Source organism: Cyclopterus lumpus, chromosome 18 (genome assembly GCF_009769545.1).
Source record: "Cyclopterus lumpus isolate fCycLum1 chromosome 18, fCycLum1.pri, whole genome shotgun sequence".
NCBI classification, from domain to species: domain Eukaryota; kingdom Metazoa; phylum Chordata; class Actinopteri; order Perciformes; family Cyclopteridae; genus Cyclopterus; species Cyclopterus lumpus.
This window is the reverse complement of record NC_046983.1, coordinates 12,132,064-12,141,929: the sequence shown is the minus strand read 5'-3', so window position 1 is coordinate 12,141,929 and position 9,866 is coordinate 12,132,064. Positions and strand designations below refer to the sequence as shown.

Genomic DNA, 9,866 nt, shown 5'->3' with positions numbered 1-9,866 from the left:
GCTGTCATTGAGTCTTAAAGACAAACTGTTCCCCCTTTTTTCTTCCGGGAGTGTCTGAGTGCTACACGTGTAGCCTCGCTTTGGGTCTCTCCCTTCATGGTACAAATGATGGTCCGAGTCCCGGCCCCAGCCGCACGTTAGCGACAGAAAGACGGTCGCAACTTGCACGTCGACCTGAAACCAAACATGTGTGTGCAGTGAAAAGTGTTTTTTTTAGACAGTGGCTCGTTCACGTTGCTAGCTCTCGCACTTATTTAGCTGAATTTTGCACACGAAAACTTTTCAAAAAACGTGGGGGGGGGCTGGGGTGGGGGGATCAAAGGGCTCTCGGGATGAGGCAGGAGGTCACTCGCAAAATGTACGAGCTTTATTATTTAATTAATTTTTTTGAATGTAGGTTTGTATCGGTGTGACTTTGCAACAATGATGGTGAGGTACAATACAATGAGGCTCCTTTTAACAGATGTAGGTATAAAAGGTGTGGTAGTTTAATTTGTATTGAGGTATAAATGTCTGTTCTACATGTTGGAACTTGTACATTGGGTTTAGTTTTCTTGTGAGATGCACACCCGGGGAGCTTGTGACTAAGTGGGCTCTGGCCTGGTTTTCCAAAACAGGGTTTTTCCTCTGTTGCAGAGATTCGGTCCCTCACCTTTTGAACCCGTGCATGTGTATACTGTTGTTTTGACTGTACAGTTTGTTCATTCTCAAAGCAACCTTTACTCCGCTTCAAAGCAGAGTGGTACATGTAACAGCTGTAGTGATCAAGCACAGGATAGTTATTTAGAGTATTACACTAAATCCTACAGCAGGGATGTGATCAGCAGGTAGAAAAAGGCTGTAGTCTGCTTATTTTTTTTTTTTTAAACCCCTTTTTAAAGTGACTGTAGTGGCCTTGAGTGATGATGGACATGTGCCATTTTCTCATTCACCTTGATGTTATTTATTACTGTAGTGCCGAGGTAATGCGCTGAAAATGTTCAAGGCAACTGGGACAAATCCGTCGTCGTTTTATGACAACGATGCAGAGGTGTCATTGCTCCCTTTTGCATGCACTTACATTCCACATCATAAATCTCCAGACGCCACTTTTGTTTTCTCAATCGGACAGATGAGCTGTTGTGATTGCAGCAAAGGAATCCGACAACAAAGCATGCTGCAAATTTATTTCCTCCCCTTTTGAGTTGTCGTATAGATATTTTAACACTGACTTGCCTCACCCTCTCAGTGTTTTTTTTGTTCCAGAGGGCCGTCAGCTGATTGGTTACCTGACCTCTTGTTGGCATGAAAAAATAATAAGTCATGCTTCCGCTGAAACACTGGACCTTCTCCTTTTCATACTGCCAAAGCCCCGTCCAACAAATGTGTGATGAGCAGTATCCGAATTGTGGGTTGTAACAGACGGGAAGGCAGGTGTTGAACATACACAGGGGTACAAGTGCTGAGAAGGAATAGCTGTGGCACTTTCATCCTAAAATGTACCTTCTGAAGAGCACGACATAAAGATTATTGTTGGACACGTTCGTGTTTAGTTGAAGCACTGCGAGGACCGCGCCTCGCTCTGTTTGTAGGAACAGATAAAATGACTTCTCCATTACAGATGTCTTTCCTTCAGATGCGTCTTCTCTCCAGGTTTTATGAGGTCAAAGAGTAGTAGTAGGTAGTCATATGTCACTTGAGAAGCTCTCATGCTCTTTGCAGTCCCCTCACCCACATTAGCACACAAGAACTATAAACGTGTGCAAGAAATGTCAAAGCAGCTCCACATGACCCTTCTCTGTAACCTTGAGTTACAGAGAGCAACAACCTTTTCACAGGCAATTTCTTATGCAGGCAGGTGAATCCAAAGTGTGTAATTAGAACATTTGACATTTTGAAGTGTTCCTTTTTTTTTTTACATAGGACGTAGGGTTGGGCAAAAATGTGTCCCGTAGGCTCGTTCAAGGGTTTTTATGGGTCAAGAACATTCTCCTTTACAAGATGTAAAGATTTTTCTTGAACACAGACTCTTTTTTTATTTTTATTTTATATATATATATATATATATATATATATATATGGCAAAGAAATGTCCATCAAAAAGTAAAGACGTTAAATAATGTCCTGGTTTCCATTATAATACGCTGAAAGCCCAGTAATGATGTGAAAAAGGGTTTCGAGGACGACAGCATGCACTTTTAAATCTTGTGTTTATCCACCACGTTATATCCTAAAGGAGCAGCAGGAGACTGGGGCATCTTGTTGACACAGCTGGTAGAGGAGGGGCTGCATGACAGTGGAAATTAAGAGCATGATGGAGCAGTTTCATGTGGCTCCAATGTCAATGTAGCACAACTTGTTCTTTGTTACAATCATTTTTTTTTTTTTAAAGCATTTGTTTATTTCTATTTAGAGTTAAAGCGCGTGGAATCAGGGAAATGTTTGTTGGATGGTTGATGATTTAAGGAAATTCGGTTCCTTTCCACTATTTCTAGTTTGGGTCTTTTTTTTCAGTCGAGTTTCCCCGCACTGCTCGTGAATTCAAACCTAATTCGATCTAACTTTCCCCGAGCTCGACCTCCTAACCTTTGTGACGCCGCTCCCACTTTTTAGTCCTGTCACAAGCATTTGGTTTTGTCTCCATGGTGACCTTGTTCTTGCCAGAGTGTTTGACTCTGCAGTGGTCGGGTGTATAAAGGATGGACGGGAAGTGGAGTACAGGGCAGTAGTAAATGACTTTGTGGAGTGGGCCGGTAGAAATCACCTGCTTCTGAACGTGGCCAAGACCAGAGAGATGGTGGTGGACTTCAGGAGGAAGACGACGGCTCCACAACCGCTGAGAGTTCTGATAGAGGATGTGGACATGGTGGAGGAGTACAGGTTCCTGGGTGTCTCCATCGACAACAGACTGAACTGGAAGGCCAACATCAACGCTGTGTACAAGAGGGGGAGGAGTCAACTCTTTTTCTTGAGGAAACTTGGATCCTTCGACGTGTGCAGCACGATGTTGGAGATGTTCTCCCAGTCTGTTGGACTAGTGCTCTGAGATGTTGGAGATGTTCTATCAGTCTGTTCGACCAGTGCTCTGAGATGTTGGAGATGTTCTACCAGTCTGTTGGAACAGTGCTCTGAGATGTTGGAGATGTTCTACCAGTCTGTTGGACCAGTGCTCTGTACTTTTCCGTAGTCTGCTGGGGGAGCAGCATTGGAGCCGGAGACACCAACTGACTCACTAAACTGGTGAGGAAGGCCGGCTCCATCATTGGCTGCAAACAGGACTTTCCGGAACAGGTGGAGGAGAGGAGGACACTGAAGAAACTATTGTCCATATTGGATAACCCGGACCACCCTCTCCACCACCTACTGCAGGGACAGCGGAGCACGTTCTCCAACAGACTGCTTCAGCTTCGCTGTCATGCTGCGGTCACACCAAAAGCGTTGGGAATATTCGTGCACTCGTCTGTGCTAGGAATGACATCAGCTTTTACTGACAGTCTGGCTTGTAATACTTTACTCCAGCGTATTACTGCACGGTCTTGGAGAGGTTGTGACTCAAGAGACATTTTTACTCGACAATAGTGCAGGTAACAGAGAAGGAATGCTGCTGCAGTGAGTGTAAGGACGGTAACATACAAGAAAATTCACAAAATTGTGTGATGTTCTTTCTCACTTTTAAAGGGATTTGTTCCCCGCATCTTGACATCTCTTCCAGCTCTGGTTCTAAAGCCGGACTCAAGGCAAGGAATGCCGCTTATCCCAGGATTTACGTTTACGATGCAGGGGGACGTCACGGGAAAGGGGCTACTTCCATAAAGAAATCCTCTTGTTATTGCACAAACGCTGGCAGATAGCCGTTGTATTGATTTGCTCCCATGATCAGTCAATCAAGGCAGTTGCGAGTTGCGCGTCACAGTATCGGAGGCCGCGTGCGTCAAAACGGAGCAGAACTTTGATCTCTCGGTTAATGTATGAACCAGAAAACGCCTCTGGTTCGTTCAAGCCTGACCTTTGCCCTCTTAGGTTTTAGGTTTAGACTGAGCATGTTCGTCATGATTTAGGTGTGTGTGTGTGTGTGAGAGTGTGAGAGAGAGACAAAGAGAGAGAGAGGGTTAGAGAGTACATTTGGCATAAAACGTCTTTGTAACAGGTTCGAGTCTCGGGCAGGCACCAAAGAGGGCAACACACACAATTGTGAGGGCAGTAACAGTTTTTATTTATTTATTTGTCACGCTTCTGGTAGCGACCGATCCGGGCCTCCGCTACCCGCTCTCCCTCCTCTCCAGCTACTCCTGTTCTTATATGGAACACAAAACACACACACAATTGATCCCAGCTGAGGCTCATTTACATATCATGACACTGTTCCCTGAACCACCCCCCCGCTCCACCCACTCTGTAGCTGAGCCTAGCCACACCCCACTGCCACATACCTCCACCGCCCGTATTAGGCTAGGGTGCCCCCCCCCCCATGAGAACGGGAGAGGAAGTCTGGTCCACGACCATCTGCGTCCCCGGCCTATGGATCACTTTGAAATTAAAAGGCTGTAAAGCCAGATACCACCGAGTGATCCGGGCGTTGGTATCTTTCATGCGGTGGAGCCACTGCAGCGGCGCGTGGTCCGACCAGAGGGTGAATGGGCGCCCCAGGAGGTAGTAGCGCAGGGAGTCGACCGCCCACCGGATGACCAGGCACTCCTTCTCTACTGTGCTGTACCTGGCCTCTCTCTCTGACAGCTTCCGGCTGATTTACAGGACCGGGCGGTCAACCCCCTCTACCTGCTGGGACAAAACGGCCCCCAGCCCTCTGTTCGACGCATCAGTCTGCAGAGTGAAAGGAAGGGAAAAGTTAGGTGTGTGAAGGAGTGGTTCCCCACAGAGAGCCTGTTTTACCTTCTCAAACGCCAACCGGCACTGCTCCGTCCACTGGACTGGATCTGAGGCACCTTTCCGGGTCAAGTCAGTCAAGGGGCTGGTCAGTTCTGCAAAATTCGGAATGAACCGCCTGTAATAACTCGCCAGCCCCAAAAACTGCCTCACCTCTTATTTCCTCTTGGGCGGCGGGCAGGCGGCGATGGCAGCCGTCTTGTCCACCTGAGGGCGCACCTGCCCGGCGCCCAAGTGGTACCCCAGATACCGTACCTCCCTCCGTCCAACTGCACACTTCCCCGGGTTGGCAGTCAGCCCCGCCTGCCTCAGGGACTCCAGCACCGCGCCCACCAGCTGCATATGCTCCGCCCAGGTTGTGCTGTGGATGATCACATCATCCAAGTAGGCGGCAGCATATGCAGCATGCGGACGAAGCACCCGGTCCATGAGGCGTTGAAAGGTGGCTGGGGCCCCGAACAACCCAAAGGGAAGCGTGGTGAATTGGTACAAACCAAACGGAGTGGAGAAGGACGTTTTTTCCTTGGACTCTGGCGACAGAGGAATCTGCCAGTAGCCCTTGGTTAAATCCAGGGTAAAGAAACGCGCAGTTCCCAGTCGGTCCAGGAGTTCGTCGACCCGGGGCATTGGGTAAGCATCGAACCGTGACACATCGTTCACCCTGCGATAGTCCACACAGAACCGAATAGAACCATCCTTCTTGACCACAAGAACAATGGGGCTACACCAGGCACTGTGTGACTCTTCTATTACCCCCATCTCCAGCATAGCAGCCAATTCCCTCTGAACCACTTTTCTCTTGTGTTCAGGTAACCTGTAGGGCCGTAACCGCACCGTCACGCCCGGAGGAGTCTCAATCTGGTGCATGATGAGGTTTGTGCGTCCTGGCAGGAGAGAAAACACGTCAGAAAACCGCTCTTGCAACTGGGCAATGTCTGTTCTCTGGGTCCCGGAGAGATGGTCTTCACAAAGGAGCGAGGCCGGATTGGTGGATTTTGGGACCTCAGGCCCCAGCTCTTCTCTCTCAGATACCGCGGACACCAGAGAAACAGACTCCGCCTCCCTCCACGCTTTCAGAAGGTTGAGGTGATAAATCTGTGTAGCTCCACCCCTGTCAGAACGCACCACCTCATAGTCGACATCCCCCACTCGCCGTGTGACCACAAAGGGCCCTTGCCACTTGGCAAGGAGTTTAGAGCTGGAAGAAGGAAGCAATACAAGTACCTTCTCTCCCGGTGTGAATTGTCTCAGCCTGGCCCCTCTGTCGTACAGGCGTTGTTGACGCTCTTGGGCCTGGAGCAAATTCTCACGTGACATCCTACCCAGCGTGTGGAGCTTTGCTCGCAGGTCCAGGACGTGCTGTATCTCGTTTTTGCTGGTCGAGCACCCCCCGCGGAGTCCTGCCGAGCAAAAGTTCAAAGGGAGAAAACCCCGTGGAGGCCTGGGGGACCTCCCGCACTGTAAACAACAGAGAGTCAAGCCATTTATCCCAATTACGTTCATCGTCATTAATACATTTACGGACCATGGACTTCAAAGTCTTATTCAGACGCTCCACCAGACCGTCTGTCTGTGGGTGGTACACAATAGACTTAATGCCCAGTAACCCGTAAAGTTACTGGGCATTGTTCTTGACATGAACTGGGTGCCCTTGTCAGTCAGAATCTCTTTCGGGATTCCGACTCGGGAGATGACCTGAAACAGCGCCTGCGCGACACTCTTTGCAGAAATGTTGCGCTGCCACAGTCTTCTTTCCATTTTGGCTGCCCGACTATAATTTAATTAGAGGTTGAACTTTTGGCAGTGCTCTCGGCCTGCAATGAAGATGGTCCAACAGTGTGCTTGGTTGCCCTCCGACTCAAATGGCGAGTTGTTCATAAACAAAATATAGATTGTTGTCCTCCTCAGTTGACGCTACATATTTGTTCACGTTTGCAACTATGAGGGGTCTGCAACTGGTCTTGAGCCTCCAGGTCTTGTGCCACTACATGTCGTTTTCTGGGAATGATCACAGCGACGATATTTTAGTATCTTTTGTGGTATCTTCTGTTAAAACTGTGAGGTAGATTATAGTTTGACTGGGCAGGTTTGAAATGGGATGGCTAGTTTGTATCTGAAACAAGTAGGCTACCCCCCCTTTACAACCCTATTTATCCTTTTTAGACACAAAGGTCACATTCCTGTGTTGCACATAATGGGGACCTTTTTCAAAAGGTCTGTCAGGGAACCTCTACCACGGGGGCTCTGGCGCCAACATATCGGATGGTAAGATGTTACTTCACACATATTTCTGCTAAGGAATAGTTTGTTCACGATTCTGTTCCCTTTTTTTTTTTTATCAGGAAGTCTTCATGCTCATTACATAAAACAAGTGCTTTGCAATCGGATGGACTGCGATTATTAATCTGATCATGACACAACTGTTCGGTTCAATTGATGCATTTCAAGACCTCTTAAAAAGAGATGAGTGAAGCTCTTGAGCATTCCTGATTACGCCAAAATGAATAGGAAGCTGCATGAAAAATGCCTGTGGAGCTCATTGTGAAGCACGGGAACTGATCCCAATGTAATCCATCTGAGAGACTCCTTTGTTTGTGTGTGTGTGTGTGTGTGTGTGTGGATAAAGCAGTGGACAAACGGGTATTTGGATGACTTGGATTTGACTGTTAGTGTTGTAGCTTTTTCTGCAAATAAAAAATACAGTGAACACAATAATGCAATCTGAGAATTTATGATCAGTGTGACTGAAAAGATATCTGCCGACGTTTGGCTTGATCCTGTGTGTTTGGTCACAGTTTAGAGCCGTGAACCGATCGGTCCAATCAGATAACATAAATTAGGATCAATCATCACAACATCATCATGCACAACATACAGTCCTACTGTAGAGTCCTGCTTGGTCAAGCAGAGCCACGTGGAATGCAAGTTGAATTAACTCAAGCGATATTGATTTTGTTGTAAAAATGCGTGACGCTGGCGTGGACTGTGAGGCGATCACCAGAGGGCATGGGAGTGGAAGCTATTATTGTGTGTCCATAGTGCTCCCCACTTCTGTTTGAGTTGCGTCACTGATCACGCTGTCATTTCTTGTGGCTTAGTAAGAATATTCAACGAAACGTTTCATCAGCGTGAAGGCCAAGATAGGAGCGTGTTATTTTTTTTGGTGTTTTTTTAGTTTATCGTCTTTCCTTTTTTTTTTTTCTTTGGCCGAATCCTGACGAACTGTTTTATTTCTGAAGCATTCACCAAATACACCAAAAAAAAAGGAGATGTTTGCCCTCAAATGTTACCGCCACGCCACCATTTGACATTCCTTTCATTCCAGTTTACCCTCCAGTTTGCCTCATTGCATTTTGGCCACGCGAGTCCAGTGACCCGCTCGCTGTGGCCCATTTTATTGTTGGCTCCATCCTCCGGTGTAGTGAGTTAGGAAGAAAAGAAGGAAGAGGGCAGTGAGCAACATTTCAAAACTGTTAAAGGGCATCAAAAACAGAGGAATTGTACAATTAGAAAACGGGTGTGTGAAACCATTAGCGTAGCACCAGATGTAGTATAAAGAAAGGTAGAGATGGTTTACGTCCACAGTGTCTGGAAGATTTCCAGCTTTTAGGAGATCAAAGAGCATCTTAGATTACAGGCCACATCTTAAATTAACCATCATCGGGCTGCATGCTGGTAATTGCTGAAATCCGTCTTTTGTACATATCATTTATTACTTAAATCAATGCATGCTGACAATGTGACTATTTCTGTTATGGGATGTGTTTCTGCAACATGACACCTTTTTTAACAAACTGATTTAAAGGGTTGTTGGTTTCAATTTGACACCCAAACAGGAGTTTTGCTTAATTGTAGTAGAGGCGTTGTTGTATTACGTCGTTAAAATGTTGTCTATTGGGGCTTTAAGCTGTAAGAATGTTACAACTAAGAGGAATTAGCCGATCATAGCTCTCTCCGTCTGGCCATCATATCCACCTGCTAATACAGTACATACTGTATATGTGTTAGTTTTTTATCTAATCACTATATCACTCAACCCCAGTTTAGAGCAGATCTACTTCTCTGATAAGACGTTGCACTTCAGCGTTATTGGAGAGGTAAGTTTATTTGACCTGTTTCTACCCGTCTACCTGGTTCTGTCCTGTTTCTGGTCGGCCTTTGTCTCCATGTCTTATTCAGGCCTCGGGGAAACTTTATCCGTTTTAAAGTGTGACGCTTTTGTGTAGATGCAAGATACAGTTTCAGCCTGAGCTTCCACTGCATGCAGTCTTCAGACGGCCATTAACGGTCTGAAAGAGTGTGTTTGTTGGTTCTTGGGTTTGTAGGTGAATTGAGCTATTCTGTTGGCTTTAGAAGGCCATCATTGTAGGTCATCGTATGGCTAGTTATTGTACAGCACAGACACCACGGTTCATTATCTTTACATCTAGACAGGAAACGTGTGGTTATTCACCTTTTTTAAGTGAAACCCTGCCACCACGGGTAACACACAGGAAGTAATTGTGCAGAATGAGACTCGGTCTGGGTCCATGTTACCGTGAACCGTCTGGAGAAGATGTCAGAACTTGCTGTGATCCCAGGTTCTTTTAGATTAGTGTCCAATGTTATATTAAAGTTGAGGACATGGCATTTGGAGTTGGTTGCGGTCTCCATTGGCTGCATGGCTGTAGTTTGGCCACAGTGTGGCAGCAAAGGACTGCGGCTAAGGTGTAGCCTGTCATCGAAGAAGAAGAAGCAGCATTAGCAGCAGCAGCTTCCGCCTCTGCAGGCTGACTGTCAAACAGCTCCCACCAGTAAAGCTGCTCTGGATGGTACTGATGTGTTCATGTACATGTTTACCTTTTGTGGCATTCACACGTGCTTATGGCTACATTTGACTGTATGTTTGGTGGTAAGAGGGTTATTGATGGGGAATGCAGCCGTCCAAGCACAATGCCAGTGTTGGGTGCAGTGGATGTTGTTGTTGTTGTGTGTTTTAGTTGAATGGGTATTTTGAGTGCAGT

At 46.7% G+C, this 9,866-nt stretch overlaps 1 protein-coding gene across 1 annotated transcript in view; it reads left to right on the top strand.

Moving 5' to 3' along the window:
* pcxb (pyruvate carboxylase b) overlaps positions 1 to 9,866 on the top strand; it is a 243,787-nt gene that overhangs the window by 561 nt on the left and 233,360 nt on the right. The window lies entirely within an intron of this gene.